The sequence below is a fragment of the Rhyacophila brunnea genome, unplaced genomic scaffold, assembly GCF_057557595.1.
Source record: "Rhyacophila brunnea isolate RB1 unplaced genomic scaffold, BYU_Rbru_1.0 scaffold_24, whole genome shotgun sequence".
Classification (NCBI taxonomy): Eukaryota; Metazoa; Arthropoda; class Insecta; order Trichoptera; family Rhyacophilidae; genus Rhyacophila; species Rhyacophila brunnea.
The window spans coordinates 21,842,380-21,849,637 of record NW_028232904.1 but is presented as its reverse complement, the minus strand read 5'-3'; positions in this window follow the sequence as shown (position 1 = coordinate 21,849,637).

The window sequence follows — 7,258 nt, the reverse complement described above, 5'->3', positions numbered from 1 at the left end:
ATACCACACCACTACGTCGAACTTAGCCGTCATTTTCCATTCGTTTGATGGCGTTAACATTAAATATGTCAGCATGTAAGTCTACGGAATCTTTAGGGTGCATCAATTTGCTGAAATAATCAACATCATATTTACGGGTCCTCAACAACATTTCGTCACGTGTTCTATTCGTAAAATTGTAAATAAAAATTAAAAGATATCTTCACAGCCGTCCGTTTTCTATATAACATGGACAAACCAGGGGAAAAGAATTAATGTGAGCAGAAATACCTAACGGGTGTGGAGTAATATGCAACCGAAGAGTGGAAGATTATAGAATAAACTTAAACACGTGTGTACGTTAAATACGTCATTCTAAACTTGTCCTTCGTTCCGACAATTGCTCTCGGCAGTGGCGAAGACTCGATACTAGGCGATTATTTGAAGCCTACCATCTTAAGAAAAAAATATTTTTTAATTGCATATTGACTTATTTATATAATCACTTGATTATATCGAGGGTATACTGACAGAACGCATTATTTCAGTTGTTGACTTGTAACATGTCATATATTGTGTTTGCCATAAAGGTTAGTCTTTATAATGTAGAAAAAATGTTTTTAAATCATAAAAAAATCTACGTAGGAGAACGCTTTGAAAAAAAAATTAAAGTCCTTTTTGCGATTATCTCAGAACTTGTTTTAATGAGTTAATGTTTTCTGTCAGTATACCCTCGATATATTCTATAAAATAATTTATTTTGCCAACGAAAGATGCCGTATGTGTAGGAATGTATTACACAGATGATAATAATAAAACAATCAGCAAAGGTTTTAATAAATGTACCACAGCGCGCCATCTGTCTTGACATAAATAAAGGTCGGATTATGTTTCAAATAATTCTCAATTTTTTTCATAATATGAACTTTACGTCACGTAGCCTCGCCCAGTCGAATTGTATGAACTAACGTAAGCTCCGATCGTAGAGCCTAAAACTAAATAATTAATAAGTAGATAATTTAAAAAAAATAATTTCTATGGTGTTTAATCGAATATTAATAAATATAGACTGTTTTAAAAATAAAAAGAACTTTTTTCTAATGATTTTTGATGTGTATAAATGTTTTGAAAAAATACGTACTTAATTTAAACTGATCGCTGAATTTTATGTCGTCAGTGAGTTTTTGAAGTTTCATTAAATTAGTGTGTCGTTGTCATTAGTATGTACCTATTCATTAGTAGTAATATCGTATTATCTTCTTATTTCTCGTAAGTATACCTGACAAGTGTGTTCTTTTTATTAGATCTCCACAGCCTACCTCTTTCCAAAAGTCACCCTTCGCCACTGGCTCTCGGCTTATGCACTGACGGTCATTCAGTATTGTTGTATTTGAAGGTTGCAACACATACTATTGCACGTCTATAATATGTGTTTTATTTTGGTAGGACAGTCACACATCCAAAACCCTGCGTTAAAATGTAGTGTATTGGGAAATAGCCTGTCTGAATTTTATTTATTAATCTGTTCTGTGCAGAAAACTAACGTAAAACATTTGTTTTACCGAATTTGTAGTAGTTACATTTCATCATTGAGCTGTTTAAAATGCCTTTATAATCACAAAAATAAAGGTATGCTAAATGGTTCCTCATTATCGAGTATTTATAATAGATCTAATGTACATAAATTTGAGGTATTATCAGCGATTTCCCTAGCCGAAGTGTCGTTCTTGGGCAGAATTAGAATGCAATCCCCTTTCATTTTCAATCTTAAATTGTATGCAAAATTGGTAGGTGCGTAGGTACCTACCTAAGTTATAAGTTTATCTTAACACAAATAGCAAATCCAACAATCTTGGAAACAATTACGTACACATAACCTACTGAAGATTAGAGCATTTTCACGATACCTACTCCCAAACAGCAGTGGTTTTAGGTACGTGGATGTTTGAGGCGCTGGCAAGTATGGAGCCCCCCTTGTGATGTTTAAAAACTAAGACGTTGGTATCTACTTTATAGCGAAGCGATTGCATCGTCACAAACAGCCACTTCCTTCAAAAGTTGCAATGATCGTAGTCGTTCGTTCATTTGACGCTCTTTATATAATGCCGCCCTAAGCAACGCATGACCTGCCTACCCCCATGGGACGTCACTGGGTATTAGGTACGCTCTTAATTTCTATTCCACTTTTAATAAATAAATCTGCACCGGTTTCGTTCGTCAAAAAAAATTTGCGTTTTGTTATATTAAATCAATAATACAATGTATTTTCACCATGAATTGACCGTTTTCATAATACAAGAAAAAATCTATAATTTACATTAATTCTAAAATGGTTTTACTAAAACTATGCGGTGTAATATACATTGATAGAAATTTAAAACAAAAAATACATTTGGAGAAAATAAATTGTCAGATTTTTAGTAAAGATTTTTACTGCTCGACTACGTTATAGTCAGGGAACACAGAATTAATGGGAATTGAAATACCTTACAGGTGTGGAGTAACAGGCAACTGATCTTGAGTGTGGAAGAATATGGGATAAACTTAAACACGTGTCAATAATATGCTTCTCTTTCGTTCTGACAACTGCTCTCGGTTTATGCACTGACATTATTTGAAGGTTGCAACACCCACTATTGAGCGTTTATAATGTGTGGCTCATTTTCGTAGGACACTCACACATTCAAAACACTGCGTCAAAATATAGTGTATTGGGGTATAGCCTATCAGAATTCTATTTATTAATCTGTTCTGTGGTTATAGCTATTTTCTTTCCGTTTCTTAAGAAAAAAAATGTATACCAATCACAATTAAAAATATCATGTTTCTAAAAATTAGTTAAATTTTTAAAGGGTGGCCGTGTTCTTTGGAACGCGTCTACCTCTTACGGCAGTGCTTCTCAAACTTTTTCAATACCACGGCCTCCGAAATCAGAAAAAAATCAAAGGCTCCTCATCCCAAATTTTGTAATATTTCGTGACCAACAGTACTTTCTTTTTTCTTTCGACCATGTCCGATCCTAATAGGATCATATGGACCTCCACAGAGTGGAGGTTTGTATTAACAGATTTTATTTTTACGAGAAATGGATGTCAGCCACTTGCTCAACCTATTTGGTCCATACTCTGACTCATACACAAATTGAAAAGCAATATGCGTACTTGCCAGACCCAGGATTCGAGCCTGGGACCCTCGACTCAATAGACGCGGCCATCGTGGGCGTACTTTATTTACCATTAATTGTTATTATAAGTAGGTACATTAGTATTAAAAATAATAGAACATTTTTTCATCTACTTGCTTGTAAAGAAAAAATTAAAAATAAAAACAAACACAAATTAATTTCAAATGTATTATAAATACAGCCCACAAAACAATTTAATGAGAGGGGTGTGACTGCATATTTTTATATAATAAATCAATATCAGGTACAATGTTTGAAATGCTAATTCGCAGGGTTTGCTCCAACGTCTCCGTTGAAAGACACGACCTGTGTTTATTTTTTATTACTAGTAATGATGAAAATGCTGTTTCGCACAGGTGTGTTGTCACAACAATATCGGATAAGTATTGTGATCATGTGGGAGCAGTGACGTCCCTAGACAAAATGCCGCCCCATTTTATATACAGTATTTTTTATCATCATTTCATGAAACCAATATTTAAGAAATGTGTTGTGTGAATACATTACTAACAAAAAATGCCATCTTTACTTTACATAATATTATAAGTCCACGGTTTCAGATGCATTATAAAATACGACTGACAACTTTCAAAAGTCGCGAGTGACCGGCAAAAATATTTGGATAAATTAATTAGGTAAGTACAATGTATCTACCTACAATTCAAATATAATTCGCAAATCTGCACGTGTCATTGCTGGTCATCAAGGACATTACATCCAAGGACAACGGAAGTAAACTAGACATCGCAAACCCGACAAAAAATACATTCCGTTAAACATTGTATGAATACATTTAGTTTCCAACCAGTGAGGTGAATTCTTTAATGGAGAGATATTTCCGTTATTACTAAGTTTCGGTACATATTCCTGTATATACCTAATGATTCTTCTCGATTTGCCGCCCTTCGAGTAACTGTCGCCCCCAAGCGATGCTCGATCTGCCTACCCCCACGGGACGTCACTGTGTGGGAGATGTTGACTGATTTGTATCAGGTATCGTCTCTAGTGATCACGTTTTTGTGATATTTTTTTCAAATATCGAAATATTTCGCGGCTCCCTAGTAGGAGCTCCAGGTCTCCCTGGGGGGCCGCGCCTCCCAGTTTGAGAAGTACTGCCTTACGGGACATCATACTACATTGTTTTAATAATATAATCATTGAAAAACACAGTTTTTGATTATTTTTATAACTCCATGACGCATAACATATATTATAATATTCAAGAATTCTCATGCACACGTGTGTTGGAATAATAAGTATTGTTTTGAAAATTATGAAATTCGTTAATTAGAACTTCCGGATAAACGTTTCAATTCTCAGCCATATCATATTTCAACTAAATTAAAACTCTCGTTAGCGTCTATATAGGTAGATAGGTAGTACCCAATATTTTCCTATTGTGTTTTCTCTCGCGAAAAAAGCTAAGTGATGGTGAACTTTGGTGATTAACACGAAATTTTTTATACAATGAGAATTATTGATTAATAGTATCACAGCCTGTATGTGCCATTTTTAATAAGAAAATAAATCTATTATAATTTAATATTCAATAAAGGCCGTCCACATTATGAGTTGCCTAGGCAGTGGTTCCCAAAGTTGACTGGGCTCCGACCCATCTAACAAAAATTTCCAATCTTGGGACCCACCTCTTAGGTGTCTTAGAGAAAAGAGGGCATAAATATTGGTAATGCTCAGATTCCCTAGTGGCGAGTCGTGGAATTACTTAATGCTGTCTTATTAAATTTGTTCTAATTGAAATAAAAAAAATATTTTTATAATTGTTACCAAGATGAATGAAAGACTGTTGAAATAAGAAACACAACTTAAATAAATAAAAAATATTACTGAAATACCTACACCTGCAAGGTTTTTTTACAAAGTTATTTCAATGGGAAGGATGTATTTGTTTCTTATTTTTCTTCATTAGAGTTTTAGCATCAACTTCAACTTTAGTTACTTTTAATCGCAGTGAGTTTGATATATCCAATTTATTTCGGTATTTAGTTTTAATGTTAACCATAGCCGAAAATCCTAGCTCCAGCTGCTATCCAATCGCTAGCTGGCGATATTCCGCGACTGTGCTGCCATATGTAGTGCATTGGCAATTCAAATTATTATTATTTTATCACAATATTTTCCGTAACTTAAGTTTATTTCAATTTTTAGGAATTATAAATAGCTGAATGAAATATCAAATTTATCACTTCCTATTTTTTTAATTCATATAGACAGTGGCGAGGGCCCACTCAATATTCGCTTGCGACCCACAGTTTGGGAAACCATGGCCTAGAGCTATAACTCACATATTCCAAAAATCTAGTTTTGATATAATCGCAAAAAACCATCAGAGCACTGTTTTTAGAAGTTCATTAATGGGAATTCTCGAAAATTTTCGAGATTTTCCATTCCGAATCTCGAGAATTGAAATTTTTAACATTTCTTTATTATCAAATATTAATTGAAAAAAAAACGATTTTCTATATGAAAAAAGTGAACAGAAAACACAAAACGTTCAAGGACTGATCGGGGCATTTAACACAATTAAGCCAACGTCGACTCAAAATGAGCGCAATTTTTGCAATATCAGGGAATTTTGTATCTCAAAAGCGTACACGATTGTCAGACGCAGCGATTGACAGTCAATGTTTTTTGAAATTTTATTTTAATAGGTAATAATTATTTTGAATTATTTTTGTTTTCTTACTTCTATTTTGTTTGTCTTCTGGAATTCGTCTGTTTTTACACTGATTTTAAGATTTTTACACTTTTTTTTTAAAATTTCCCGATTTATCGAGAATTCTCGAGAATTCTCTTCTGTTATTCTCGAATCTCGAGTATTCAAAATTTCATTATTTCGGGAAATCCCGAATCTCGAGATTGAGATCTTCTCGGGAAATACCCAACTCTGTGAGTCAGTGAGTCGATTTTCATTATTTAAAAAAATATATAATGTATATATATATATATAGTACTCCTAAGGCTGCAGACACACAGCACCCTATGAGAAATAGACCACCCTGAATGGTTCGAAGGGCCTTGATGACAGAACTAATATTATTCATTTAAAAATGTGAGTTATGTACACCAATAGCCTTTGTCAAAGATTTTCTAGGCTAGACTCTAGATGAATAATATGACCTCACGCAATAGGGGGGTCTGATATAATGTGACGAGTTAGATGAAGGGGAGCGGGTCTAAGAATAAATACTGTAGCTTAAAGTTTAGAAGGAATCTTTATTTAACTACATATTTTTTCCGACGTATAATGGAAACTCTACCATTCTTGTTGGTATTGGCTTGTGTGTCTCTGATAATTATCTTAGGAATCGGGCGCATCCGTTGTTTGTTCTTCCAAGGTCCAGAACTAACCTGCCATCAGTAATGCCAATTGGGAGGGCGATAACTATGTTTAATCAAATCGCTTCGGGTATTGATATATTCCACGAGTGTGAATTTAGGTAGACGTTGTTTTATATGTTTTTAAGAAGGGTTCTATCAACCTAGTTCACTCTGTGTGCTTCCATCTACTTTTATTTTTATTATTTACTCACATCACCCTGTATTTTTATTTGATAAATTGTTTATACTTACTTTGTGTCATGTCGTGGACGCTTTCGATTTATACTTTACAATGTTCATTGTATGAAAAATAAATAAATTTGAATTTTAATTTGAATCTGATAAAATATTTTATCTGAGTTTCAGATGCCACAAGTTAACGACATCTGTGACGGGATACTGGCTTAAAATAGGAAATTCGGCAAACCGGCCGACGCGATGCGTAGGTCATTCCCAGTTCATTCCTATTAACATGCTTGTCTGTCTGATGTTTGTATAGCAATAATAAATTAATATCTAACATAATAATATGCACGTCATAATGAAGCATAGGAAAATGGCAAATTTAATCGTTCCCATGAATTAATGAACTAGTTAAATGCTAATTAAATAGGTCAATTCAAACAGGTAAAACTAAAGTTGTGATTATAATTATGCTGCACGTCGGGTACTATCACGTGACGTCACAGTAAGCTGCCGCTACGGGAAATAAATGTGTAATGTCGTTTTTCTTGGTGTTTAAAATGTTATCAGACT